The sequence below is a fragment of the Macaca mulatta genome, chromosome 13, assembly GCF_049350105.2.
Source record: "Macaca mulatta isolate MMU2019108-1 chromosome 13, T2T-MMU8v2.0, whole genome shotgun sequence".
Classification (NCBI taxonomy): domain Eukaryota; kingdom Metazoa; phylum Chordata; class Mammalia; order Primates; family Cercopithecidae; genus Macaca; species Macaca mulatta.
In genome coordinates, this window is record NC_133418.1 from 100934090 (window position 1) to 100948308 (window position 14219).

General features: G+C 49.6%; 1 protein-coding gene and 1 pseudogene across 2 annotated transcripts in view; one reads left to right on the forward strand and one right to left on the reverse strand.

The window, feature by feature from the left end:
- Positions 1-14219, reverse strand: part of FAM228B (family with sequence similarity 228 member B) — a 112042-nt gene that overhangs the window by 84268 nt on the left and 13555 nt on the right.
- Positions 583-9982, forward strand: LOC144333892 (quinone oxidoreductase PIG3-like; annotated as a pseudogene). The gene is made up of 5 exons (XR_013403024.1): positions 583-2055; positions 3903-4163; positions 5528-5727; positions 8196-8413; positions 8904-9982. The product of XR_013403024.1 is annotated as a quinone oxidoreductase PIG3-like (transcript).

Below are 14219 nucleotides of genomic sequence, written 5' to 3' on the forward strand. Positions count from 1 at the left end.
ATGAGCAGCAGCAACTGCACATTCAGACCAGCTGGGTTCCTGGGCACAGGCCTCCACCCATGCCTAACACAGAGACATTGTTTGTTCTGCTAAAACATGATCTTTTCGGGAGACTTTTGAAGCCAGAAAAGTGGGGGACTGTGGAAACAGACACTGCAAATTACCACCCAAACCGAAAATTTGGATCTTGAAAGAAAGGGGATTACAACAGGGGATGCTTTGTTTCAAGAAAAGCAAACTTTTTTGTGGGGTTTCCAACAGACCTATTGCTGCCCCTTTTGGGGAATCAGGCACTCAGAGATGGAGACCACCTTCGCAGCACACAGGGAAACCTCATAAGCTCTGCACCATATGTGGCAATCCGTCTTTTCCGCTCCTGCTGTGAGGCCCAGCTACCCATGGTCCCCTTCCTACCCTCCACTTCTCCTTGTCAGCCTTCAGGTGGGAGGGGTGATGAGACAGCCTGGGTTCTGGTGGCTGCTCTGCTGTGGACCAGCTCTGTGATCCTCGATGAGGCCTTTACCTCTCTGAATCTCTTTTCCCACCTGAAAATGGAGCGCATCACCTACCTGACTCTTTGGGACATTGTGAGTCTCAAGTAGGCACTGCCACATCCAAGCACCTTTCCCTAGCCTGAGGCACTCTCCCCTCTTACACACCCACAGCCTTTAGAGGTCCCTTGGGCGCCCATCCCTACACCTCTTCACCCTCCCCCAAGGGCTGCACTGCGCCTTCTCTGCCCACCACACAGCTGGCACAGAGCTGGACACAAGATGGTCACCCCTTCACCCCAAATGTGGGTTATCTGCCCCTAAGGGAAAGCTGCACTCAGCCACCTTCCTGCCCTGGGACAGAAGCAGCATCCAGAGTTACCCAAGCCCAGGACACAGCCTGTCAGACCCCCTGCAGGGAGGGACGCGGTCACCACAGCCTGGGCCTGAGGGGTGCAGGGAGGAACTTGGGCCACCACAGCCTCCGGTTGAGGGGCGCAGGGAGGAATATGCCCACCACAGCCTCGGCTTGAGGGGTGCAGGGAGGAACGCGGCCACCACAGCCTCAGGTTGAGGGGCGCAGGGAGGAATGTGCCCACCACAGCCTCGGCTTGAGGGGTGCAGGGAGGAACGCGGCCACCACAGCCTCAGGTTGAGGGGCGCAGGGAGGAATGTGCCCACCACAGCCTCGGCTTGAGGGGTGCAGGGAGGAATGCGGCCACCACAGCCTCAGGTTGAGGGATACAGGGCAGGTCGTTGCCCCTGAGGGCCAAACTTGTGTAACATATTGAGATTACTTTGATCATTAGATTTCTAAAACGAACAAACAGGGCACACCCACATCCCAGGCAATGGGCCTGCCGATCCTTCCTGTCCAGGACATAAAATAGTCCCTCCCCGAGCCAGGCCTGCAGGGGCAGGCAGCACCGAGACAGGAAGCGCAGGCACCCCAGTGCTGACGGAGGGAGGGAGACCCCAGCAGGATGGCTCCAGGTGGGGCTTCCGTCCTCCTGGGCTGGGCATCCCCGTGCTCTCAGAGCCACCAGCCCCAGAAAGGTGGGCTAACTCCCTGGGAGAGGGACCGTCTGCGGGCCCTGCTCTGCCTGGGCCCGGGACAGCGCATTATGTAATATTTTAGTCCCATTCTTGCCTAAGACGTGAATCTCGATTTCTTTCATTCCAAAGCCGCTTCACAAATCCCTCTTCACAGCCAGAGAAGACGCAGGGAGCAGCAATGGCTGGGGATGTAGCTAGGGAAGCCAGACGGGCAGTGAGGACGGTGAGGGGCGGCGGACAGAGAACGGGAGGTGGAGACGGGTGATTTCTGGAGATCCTAATTTGGAGAAGGGGGTTCCTTTCAAATCTGTCCCAGTTTTCACGCCTTTCTTCCATCCCTCCACTCCCGTGTCCTCATGTAAAATGTTGGCTGTGCATTTTGACAAGCTAGGAGGACCGGAAAACCTCTACGTGAAGGAGGTGACCAAGCCGAGCCTGGGGGAGGGTGAAGTCCTCCTAAAGGTGGCGGCCAGCGCCTTGAACCACGCGGACTTACTGCAGGTACCCAGTCACTGTGGGGTGGGGCACTAGGGACCAGGGCCTGCTCCTGGGGCAGAGCTGCTTGGGTCAGGAACTGACTGACCGTCAGCCAGTTTTGAAGGGAGCTGGGCAGAGCTGGGCCAGCATGGCTAGATGGGTGGCATGGATTCTTGGTGTCTGTGTCAGATTCAGGAGCAGGACTGCAGCACCTGCCATCGTGCCCTCAGAGCCGGCCGGGGATACCCCCTTACCTAGCCCCACCCCTGGGGCCATGCTGGGAGAGTGGGCACAGACATCAGCAAGGAGAGGTGCTGCGGGTTGTTTTGTGCTCACTCTGTGCCAGGCACTGTGCTCAGTGGATGTTTTAATTTGAGCCTCACAACCACCCAAGGAGATGGGTCCTTGTGTCTCCATTCTAGTAATGAGGAAAGTGTGAATGACGCCCGGGAAACTGCATAAGCCAGAAGCCTGGGATTGACCCCAGGTCTCTCCACTCCTCATCCGCTTCATAAGCCTAGGTCTCTGAGCCTCCCTTGTAGAAGATCTCCAGTCAGCCCTCTTCTCCCCACTGCTCCATCCAGGGCCACGCCAGTTCCATTTTACCCGGATGCTCGCAGTGCTTCCTTCAGCCCCCTCTCCACGTGGCAGCCAGAGCGACCCCCAGAGAGATGGCCACGCACTTAGGACGAAATGGAAACTGTCTGCTCGCTATGGGGCCCTGCTGGTTGGGCTGCTGACACCTCCTCCCCCTGAGCAGTAGCTCCTGTGCCTTGCTCAGCACCCTCCAGCCGCACTCCACGTGCCTGCCTGCCCTGAGCTTGCCCTTCCCTCTCCCTGGGATGCCCTTCAATCATTCTTTGTATGTCTGGCTTCTCCTCTCATAGCAGCCAGTTAGTTCCCACAAATCTGGTTTGTGTGTGTGCGTGTGTATGTGATTATGTGTGCACGTGTGTATGTGCATGTGTGTGCGTGTGTGTACGTGCGTGTGTGTGCGTGTGTGCATGTGTGTATGTGTGTACTTCTTTAAAGTCTGTCTTCCCCCACTAGACTGTAAGTTCCACCAGGACAGAAGCAATCTGCTCTGCCTACCACAGGGCCTGACACATAGTAAGCATGTGTAGTATTTGATATAAGACTGAATAAATGGCAGAGACAGAATTTTAACCCAGATCCATTTGGCTCCCAAGTCCAGACAGCTGGCTCTCAGGAAGAAAGGGATTAGTGTGCACTTGGGAAGTGTGAGAGCAGAGGGTCCCAGGCCCCTTTATTTGGAGCCTGTTCTGATCCAAGTCCCAGGTTGGGTCAGGCAGCAATGAATGCAGCCCCTCGCAAGCCGTGGTCTGAGTCCCTGTGCCCCAGAGCCAAGCCAGCACCCTTCCTGACTCCCCTTCATCCCAGCTGGAGAGAATCAGAGAGCTAGTTTGCATGACATCCCTGTTGCAGATCCAGTTTCTAGCTGGTAAAGACGGCACGATAGCCCACCTTCTTGTGGAAGCTGAGTTCAGAGTAGGAGAAACAAGGGCTGAGATGGCAGGATGTCCCCTCGCCAGCCCCACCTCTCAGGGTCTCAGACCTCAGCAAGCTGCACTCCATGCCTCCTCCCAGCTGCCTCAGCCCCCTGACTCACGGCACTGTCTGCCAGGCTAGGGGAGTGTCAGGGGAGACCTCCCGGATGGGCTGTCTCCGGGGTGAAGTTGTTTCTGCAATTACTGTTATTTGGAGACTACCTGAATTTTCTCCCACCCTAGAATTTACTCCCACCTGCAGTAGACTCCAAGCCAAAATCCACCTTCTCTCTCCAGCAACAGGGAGGGCTGACATTTAACCCCTCTTATCAGACTCACTTACTGTGAGCCCCTCCCTCTACAGAGACAGGCCAGTATTCCCCGTCTCCAGAAGCCAGCAACAAAGCAACATTTTGGGCATCTAGACACATGGCAAAACTGGGGCCTGGCTGCTGGGGACACTGGAAGATTGGGGATGCAGCCATGGCTCTGCTGCCTGGTGGGGGCCAGGCTCAGTACGTCACTGTCCCTGAAGGGCTCCTCGTGCCTATCCCAGAGGGACTGACCCTGCCCCAAGCTGCAGCCATCCCGGAGGCCTGGCTTACCGCCTTCCAGCTGCTGCACTGTGTGGGTGAGGAGGACCCCTACCCTGTAGAGATCCCCTCCCACTAGCCCCGCCCTGTCACCTGAGGCCAACTGCTGACCCCAAACCATGCATCTGCTGGCCCTGAAAATGTGAGCCTTTCATCAACACCCTGACATGCCCTAGCCGCTAATCCCAGAGCTAGCCCAGACATGTCCCCCATGGAGACAACTACAGACAGTTTTTTATTTGTTTCATTTTGTTTTTGAGACACGATTTCACTCTATTGCCCAGGCTGGAGTGCAGTGGTGCGATCGTGGCTCACTGTAGCCTTGACCTCCTGTGCTCAAGTAATCCTCCCACCTCAGTCTCCCAAGTAGCTAGGACTGCAGATGTGGACCACCATGCTCAGCTAATTTTTTTATTTTTTGTAGAGATGTGGTCTCCTTATATTGCCTAGGCTGGTCTTAAACTCCTGGTCTCAAGCAATCCTCCTTCCTTGGCTCCCAAAGTGCTGCGATTTTAGGTGTGAGCCACCACATCCAGCCTATGGGCAGTTTTATGACCAATATGAGGCAAAAGCAAGGTTCTCAGAGCAGTTCCAGCTGCTTGTCCCATCCCCAGAGGGGAGGAAACTGTCCTTCTGCTTAGGTCCCTCACAGGCAGTGGAGGAGATGCTGTTGGTTAATTCCTCACACAAAAAGGTATCAGAGTAGACCAGACATGTGGCCTGGGGACCTCCCTATCCCAAGAGCTCTGGACATTTCTAACTCTGTCCCAGGAACTCTGGACAGTTCTAACCCTGGCTCAGGAGCTCTGGACAGTTCTAACCCTGGCTCAGGAGCTCTGGACAGTTCTAACCCTATCCCAGGAGCTCTGGACAGTTCTAACCCTGGCTCAGGAGCTCTGGACAGTTCTAACTCTGTTCCAGGAGCTCTGGACAGTTCTAACCCTGGCTCAGGAGCTCTGGACAGTTCTAACCCTATCCCAGGAGCTCTGGACAGTTCTAACCCTGGCTCAGGACCTCTGGACAGTTCTAACCCTGTACCAGGAGCTCTAGACAGTTCTAACCCTGGCTCAGGAGCTCTGGACAGTTCTAACCCTATCCCAGGAGCTCTGGACACTTCTAACCCTGGCTCAGGAGCTGCCTTCAGGACAGTTGTGACACTCAACCCACCCCGTTCGATGGATTAATCTTGCCCAAGCCCAGCCCTGGCCAAGGCCCCTGCTGCTATAAAACCTCCGATGGCTCCTCACGCTCAGCGCCCTCCATGACTCAGGCCCCATGACCTTCAACCTGGTCTCTCCTCACACCCTCAGGGCACAGAGGGTTTATGTTTCCAAAGCCAACCCTGCGCCCTCCCATCCCCACGCCCTCACTGGCTCAGGATGCTCTGGTGTTGTTGCTACAGGAGGAGTGCAAGAAGGGGAGACCATGCTTATCCATGCCAGCATGGGCGATGTGGGCACAGCTGTCATCCAGCCGACCAGGCTGTTCAACGCCGTCCCCCCAGTGACCATGAGCTCCAAGGAGAACATTCAAATGGCGCAGAAGCTGAGAGGCTGGGTGCTGCAGCTGGGTTCGATTATAAGAAGCAGGGCTTCTCTGGGGGCTCTGAAGGCCACACAGGGGATGTGTGTGTGTGTGTGTGTGTGTGTGTGTGTGTGTATGTGTGTATGTTTGGAGGTTTTGTCCATGTGTTTGGAGGGGGTGTGTGTGTGTGTCTTTGGAGGGTATGTGTGTATGGGCCTGTGTGTTTGCAGGGTGTGCGTGTGTGTTCAGGCCTGTGTTTGGAAGGTGGGTGTGTGTGTGCATGTGCATGGGCCTGTGTGTTAGGAGAGTGTGAGGGGGGCCTGTGTGTTTGGAGGGTGTGTGTGTGCGCATGCATGTGTGTGCGGGCCTGTGTGTTAGGAGGGTATGTGCATGTGTGTGTGTATGTGCATGTGCACGGGCCTGTGTGTTTGGAGGAGAGCCCAAGCTGATCCTGACTCCCTGGCTTAACCCTCCCTCTCTTATCCTATCCTCTCCCCTTTTGTAACCTTTCCTCCTCCTTTCTCTCCTCTATTAGTAGCTATCTATTGCTGCATAACAAATTACCCAAAACTTAGTGGCTTAAAACAATGCATATTATTATCCCCACCATTTCTGTGGGTCAGGAATCTGGGAGCAATTCAGCTGGGTCCTTCAGCTCCAGGTCTCTCTCAAGGCATCAGCCAGGCCTGTGGTCATTGCCAGGCTCACCTGGGGAGCAATCGGCCTGCAAGTTCACTCTCATGGCTGTCACAGGCTTCAGGCTCTTGTTAGATGTTAGCCAGAGACATCAGTTCCTTGACATATGAGCCTCTCTGTAGGGCAGCATGAAACATGGCCAGTGGTTTCCTTCAGAGAGAGCAAGCAAGAGTGAAAGAAAGTATCCCATGTCCCTTAGGGAAGCCACCACCTTTTGGTGACCTAATCTTGGAAGTGACATCCCATCACTTCTGCCACATCCTTCTTGTTAGAGGTATGCCTGTAAGTCCAATCCACACTCAAAGGGAGGAACCGGAAGGTGTAAATACTGGAAGGTAGAGGGTCATCAGGGGACCATTCTGGAGGCTGCCTGCCACATCTTCCTTCTCCTCCTCTGCATCCCAACCCTCTCTTCTTTCTCCTTTACAATCCCCACTCTCTACTGCATCTTTCACAAAGCCTGAAGATGGTCTAACCAATGGAAGCAAAATTATTAATTAGAACTAGAAAATATGTACCAAGGAAAGAAGAAAAAAACATGTTCATCATAAAGGTTAGTACAATAACTGTGAGCAAGTATTATGCATGATTCTGAGTTTTCTGGATGCCCAGCGAAGGAGGAGCAGGAAGAGAGAAGAAGGGGAGGAGAAGGAAGAAGAAGGAGAAGAAAAAGAAAGAGGAGAAGGAGGAGAAAGAGGAGGAGAAAGGGGGAACAGTAGGAGAGAAGGAGAAGGGAAAGGGGAAGAAGAAGGAAAATGAGGAGGAGGAGGAGGAGAAAGAAGAATGATTGGGACTCTCATACTTGTAAAGATTTGAGGGGCCGGGCGTGGTGGCTCAAGCCTGTAATCCCAGCACTTTGGGAGGCCGAGACGGGCGGATCACGAGGTCAGGAGTTCGAGACCATCCTGGCTAACACGGTGAAACCCTGTCTCTACTAAAAAATACAAAAAACTAGTCGGGCGAGGTGGTGGGCGCCTGTAGTCCCAGCTACTCGGGAGGCTGAGGCAGGAGAATGGCGTAAAAACCCGGGAGGCGGAGCTTGCAGTGAGCTGAGATCCGGCCACTGCACTCCACCCTGGGCGACATAGCGAGACTCCGTCTCAATAAAAAAAAAAAAAGATTTGAGGGATCTCAACCATGGTGAGGATGAGTTAAAAAAAATATTTGGGTGGCTGGGCGCAGTAGCTCACACCTGTAATCCCAGCATTTTGGGAGGCTGAAGTGGGCAGATCACCTGAGGTTGGGAGTTCGAGACCAGCCTGGCCAACACGGTGAAATCCTGTCTGTACTAAAAATAAAATATTAGCCAGATGTAGTGGTGCACACCTGTAATCCCAGCTACTCAAGAGACTGAGGCATGAGAATCACTTGAACCTGGGAGGCAGAGCTTGCAGTGAGCTGAGATCACACCACTGCACTCCAGCCTGGGCCACAGACTGAGACTATCTAAAAAAAAAAAAAAAAAAAAAGATTTGGGGAGTTCCTTGAAGCTCCAGGGGCTCCAGTACCCAAGGTGATTACATAGCTTTAATTACCAAAAAAGGAGGTGATTAAGGAGGAAGCTTACTGACTTTTCAGAGGAGAACAATACTCTTGCTCTCCAGAGAAAGTACTCAAGGCTGTGTTAGTCGATGTTTGGAACTATCATGAGACATATCTCCTTAGCTTGAGGTCTTCTGAAAGCCACATGGCTTAGCACTTCTCCCTCAGCTCTCCAGGAGAACTAAGTGCACCTTGCCTCCTAGATAGTGCTTTTGCTTCCCACTTTGTTTCCTGGGCCACAGGAGAATGTGCAAAACTAGATCCAGAGGGGAGGAGTTTGGGCATCTGCCTTCCCACGATATCTATGCCATTTCTACCTACTATCCAAGGTGTGGGTGTCAACGCGATCCTTGACTGCATTGATGGCTCCTGCTGGGAGAAGAATCTCCCCTGTTTAGCTGCAGATGGCCGATGGGTTCTGTATGGTGTCATGGGGGGAGCAGAAGTCAATGGACCCCTGCTTTCCAAGCTGTTGTGTAAGTGAGGAAGTCTGTGGGCCAGTCTGCTGAGGTCCAGGGATCAGAAGGTAGGTGACAGAGAGAGCTGAGCAGGTTCTGGGCACTGCTCTTGAGTTATGACTCTGACCTGCCCTGGCTTATAGAATTCCTGCTTATGAAGCTTTGCTGACATTGCCAGCTCTCCTTCCTCTGGGTGGGAACCTAAGGGTTAGCTTGACCCTTCCTCCCTCAGAAGTCTCATTTCCGCCACCTACTTCCTCATTTGACTCGGGCTGACTCCTCCTCTCTTCCAAGTCCAGGATACATATTGAGACTCCCATGCTTTTGGAGATTTGGGGGGTGGCAGGGTCCCTTGATATTCCAGGGGTTCCAGTGTCCAAGGGAATTTAGACTGATAAATGACCTTTCCTCATCCATGGTTTCGTCTGATCTCTTTGAGTCAAGGCTAGTACCAGGGCCAACCAGGCATTTTCCCCTCAAAGATTTTCCCCTCAAAGATGTATGAGGCCAAGGAGACCTCATCCTTATCCTGTTAATGGGCTGTTCTCTCTGCCTCAGCATAAGGAAATGTTGGTAAAGACCTTCATGGAGCAAGTCCTGGCCCACTTCTCCCCTGGGAGTGCTGTGCAGCTGCAGCCTGTCATCGATAAAGTCTTTGCCATGGCTGAGATTCAGAAGGCCCACTCTCACATGGAGGTCAACCAGAATGTGGGGAGAATTATCCTGGAGATGCCCTGACTCAAACACGGTGTGGCCCATGAGTGACACCAGCCTGAGGAGAACTGTCAGGGACAGGGTCAGGGATGTGGGAGTGTGGGGAGGCCTGGAGCTGGGCTGAGTTGGGCCAGGGGGCGGGCTAGAGAGAACTGGGGCCAGGCTACCTCACAACAATGTTGAGAGAATTAAACTGAGATCACAGGGATAAGAGCACTGCGTGAGCTGTCAAATACATTGCAACGGGCAAGGTAGGAATCTTGTAGACTACAGGTAAGCTGCAGAGTGTTCATATATTATAAATATATTAAGACAGATTTTGGTGAGGGGAGGGGGCTGTTTTTTTTTTCCAATGGCTATACCCTAGGTCTGTTTGGCTATTCCCATAGCCAAAATTCTCATATTTGGGGGAATAAACTACATCCAATCTTCCCGCAGATTCAGGATAGTCCTTTGATCTTCAGAAATGGTCTAGGGATTCAGGCCAGTTCTGAACACCAAAGGACTAGCCTGGCCCTAATCCCTCCTCTGAGTTCCAGATGCATATATCGAACTGATGACTTGACACTTAGACATCTCAAAGGTACTTCTACTTTGACATGTTCAAAATTTAACACATAATCATCACCTACTATCTTGCTCCTCTCCTAGGATTTACTGTCTCCATAAATAGCAAACCACCAATCCAGGTGCAAAATCCAGAAACCTAGAAGTCATCCTTGATACCCCTTCTCTCTCTCATCTTCAGGTCCAATGGGTCACCAAGTAGCCAATTTTCTTTTCTAAAATCTCTTTTATCTTTTCCTTTCTCTCCATTTCACCATCTCTCGCAATCCAAGCTGCTATCCATCTTTTACCTGGGCTATTGCAATATTGCAATGGTTTTCTAATTTATTTTCTTTCTTTCTTTTTTTTTTTTTTTTGAGACAGAGTCTCGCTCTGTCACCAGGCTGGAGTGCAGTGGCGCAATCTCAGCTTACTGCAACCTCCGCCTCCTGGGTTCAAGTGATTCTCCTGCTTCAGCCTCCCAAGTAGCTGGGACTATAGGTGCACACCACCACGCCTGGCTAATTTTTGTATTTTTAGTAGAGACAGGGTTTCACCATGTTGGCCAGGATGGTCTTAATCTCTTGACCTCCTGATCCGCCCGCCTCGGCCTCCCAAAGTACTGGGATTACAGGTGTGAGCCACTGCACCCGGCCTCTAATTTGTCTTCTTATACCCACTCTTTTCTCTTGTAATCCATATTCTATGCAGTAGTAAAAGTGATCTCTTCAAAATGCAAATTTAATCATGTCACAGCCTTGCTCAATATACTTCCGTAGCCTTCCACTCTTGGTAGAGCAGTAATAAGAACCTCACAGGCCAAGAAGTCTTTGTATAGACTGACCCATGCCTGTCTCTGCAGCCCCGTTCTCTACCACGGCTCTCCCTCCCGCCATAGGCCCTTCAAACATAATTTTTAATCTCAGATCTCTCTACCACAATCCAAATATCCATCAAGAGGGGACTAAGTTAATAAATTATGATACATTGACATAATAGAGTACTATGTAACTATATAAAGACATGGGAACTGCTGTAATCTCCAGAATATGTTGTTAAGTGAAAAAAGCGAGGTACGCAATAAGGAATATGATTTGCTACCTTTTATCTTAGAAAAGGGAATTTATGAACATAAGTGTGTATGTGTATACACACACACACACACACACACACACATTTTCTTATATTTTCTCACAGGAGAATAAAAAACAAAGGTGTTTCAGCCAAGTTCAAGAATGGTGAAAACAAATTTCAAGGGAAAAAAAGGCCAGGTGTAGCTGCTCATGTCCATTATCCCAACATTTTGGGAAGCTGGGGCAGGAGTTCTAGACTAGGGCAACATAGGGAGATCCCATCTTTACAAAAAAAAAAAAAAAATCTAAAAATTAGCCAGGTGTGGTACCACACACCTGTAGTCCCAGCTATTTGGGAGGGTGAGGTGGGAGCAACATTTGAGCTCAGGAGGTAGAGGCAGTGAGCTGTGATCATACTCCAGCCTAGACAACAGAGTGAGACTCTGTCTCAAAAAAAAAAAAAAAAAAAAAAACCCTAAGGGAAAGCAATGTTCACCTTCATGAGGAGGAGGAGACAGAATGGAAGGGATGGGTGTAGGAGCTAGACTCCTCTGAATTACTTTGTTTTGAAGATTTGATTTGGGTACCATATAAATGTTCTACATGAATATGAAACAAAATTAAAAATGTAAAAAAGGAATCCCTAAAATCAAAATTAAAGAAATATACTGAGGCTGAGCACGGTGGTTCATGCCTGTAATCCCAGCACTTTGGGAGGCCAAGGAGAGAGGATCACCTGAAGTCAGGGGTTCAGCTTGGCCAACATGTTGAAACCCCGTCTCTATAAAAATACAAAAAGTTAGCTGGGCATGGTAGCTGGCACCTGTAATCCCACCTATTGGGGAGGCTGAGGCAGGAGAATCACTTCAACTTGGGAGGTGGAAGTTGCAGTGAGCCGAGATCGCGCCATTGCACTCCAGCCTGGGCAACAAGAGCAAAACTCCATCTCAAAAAAAAAAAAAAAAAAAAGGAAATATACTGAATTGTATTTCTAATTAATAGATTAGCCACACAGAAAGGAATAATTTCAACTAATGTGAAATTAAGAACACAATAACTTGCTGGGTGCAGTGGCCCACACCTGTAATCCCAGAACTTTGGGAGGCTGAGGTGGGTGGATCATCTGAGGTCAGGAGTTTGAGACCAGCCTGGCCAACACGGCGAAACCCTGTCTCTACTAAAAATACAAAACTTCGCTGGGCGTGGTGGCAGGCACCTGTAACTCTAGCTACTCAGGAGGCTGAGGCAGGAGAATCCCTTGAACCTGGGAGGCAGAGGTTGCAGTGAGCTGAGATCATGCCTTTGCACTCCAGCCTGGGCGACAGAGTGAGACTCTGTCTGAAAATAAATAAATAAATAAATAAATTAATTAATTAATTGAATGAACTTGACTGTATGTTCTTATTTGGGGATATAGCCTATGAACAAAAAGATACCAAGAAAATTTTAAACTTTCAATAATTGTTACTATAAATAAGTATACTGGCTATACTGGCAGGGCACAGTGGCTCATGCTTGTAATCCCAGCACTTTGGGAGGCTGAGGTGGGAAGATTGCTCAAGCTCAAGAGTTGGAGACTAACTTGGGCAACATAGCAAGACCTCATCTCTACAGGAAAAAAAAAAAAAAAAAAAAGCCAGGTGTGGTGGCATGCACCTGTATTCCCAGCTAGTCAGGAGGCTGAGGCAGAAGAGTCAGTTGAGCCTAGGAGGTAAAGGCTGCAGTGAACTATGATTACACCACTGCACTCCAGCTTGGGTTGAGAACAAAACCCTATCTCAACATCAATAAAAATAAGTATACCTATATCATTAGAAGCCATGATTTTCAGGAGAAAAACCTCAAAGAAGTTGTTAGGCCAGGTGCAGTGGCTCACACCTGTAATCCCAACTCCTTGGGAGGCCAAGGCAGGCGAATCACTTGAGGTCAGAAGTTCGAGACCTGTCTGGCCAACATGGTGAAACCCTGTCTCTACTAAAAATACAAAAATTAGGCTGGGTGCAGTGGCTCATGCCTGTAATCCCAGCACTTTGGGAGGCTGAGGTGGGCAGATCACGAGGTCAGGAATTCGAGACCAGCCTGGCCAATATGGTGAAATGCCATCTTTACTAAAAATACAAGAATTAGCTGGGTATGGTGGCAGGCGCCTGTAATCCCAGCTACTCGGGAGGCTGAAGCAAGAGAATCGTTTGAACCCAGGAGGTGGAGGTTGCAGTAAGCTGAGATTGCACCATTGCACTACAGCATGGGCGACGGGTGAGACTCTTATCTCAAAAAAAAAAAGAAAGAAAGAAAAAAAAAAAAACATTAGCCGGGCGTAGTGGCGCAGGACTGTAATCCCAGCTACTTGGGAGGCTGAGGCATGAAAATCACTTAAACCCGGAAGACAGAGTTTGCAGTTAGCCAAGATTGTGCCACTGCTCTCTAGCCTGGGCAACAGAGTGAGACTCTGTCTCAAAACAGAAGAAAAAAACAAGAAGTTAAGTTAAAGCCCTATAGCCCTCCATGTAAATTGAAATTATCATAATTCTTGATGCATTTTCTCTTAAAAAATAAAAAGATATTTTCTAGCTCTATCCATTGAGAAGGACTAGAAGCCTCTTGTTATTGTTTCTAGTTCTTCTCAATGGATAGAGCTAGAAAATATCTATCTCAGCAATGAGCACCCCTTGTATATAGACTGTAGTCTCTAAATACCATTTTCCAATCACAGGAACCCAGGCTCTGTTGAGAAATGATTGATGCCAGATTTGAGGCAGGAAATGCACAAGATGAGGCTGAAACATCTGTCTAACCAAAACGCAGGGCCCACTGGCCAAATACGAGACAATTTGAGCCTTAAAAAGAATAACTTGAATGGCTTGAAACACGTAAGTTATACTTAAGCCTATGAGCACATAACTGATTTTTTTAAAATTCATTGATCACCTTTGGAAGATGATTATTATTTTGAAGCTTGGCAAATAACATTTATCATGTCTTTTTTGTATGTTCAAGCTATATATCTCAGAATAACCAAATAATTGATGAAAGAATAGAAAGCTCTAATGAAATAATCTACACCCTTGCTTGTTAGAAATCCAAAATTTCTAACCATCACGTGAAGAAGCTTGAACTAGTCTGCCAGAGAATGAGACCAGGCAGAGAATCGCTTGAACCCAGGAGGTAGAGGTTGCAGTGAGCCGAGATCACACCACTGCACTCCAGCCTGGGAAACAGAACAAGACTGGGGGGAAAAAAAAAGAAAGAAAGAGAGAAAGAAAGAGAGAGAGAGACAGAAAGAAGGAAGGAAGGAAGGAAGGAAGGAAGGAAGGAAGGAAGGAAGGAAGGAAGGAAGGAAGGAGAGAGAAAGAAAGAAAGAAAGAAAGAAAGAAAGAAAGAAAGAAAGAAAGAAAGAAAGAAAGAAAGGAAAGAAAGAAGAAAGGAAGGGAGGGAGGGAGGGAAGAAAGACAGAAAGGCAAAATGTATTATTTTGTGTTGTTGAAGAGAGAAAAAAAATGCAAAATATCATGCTTCATTCCAGACCTACTGAATCAGAACA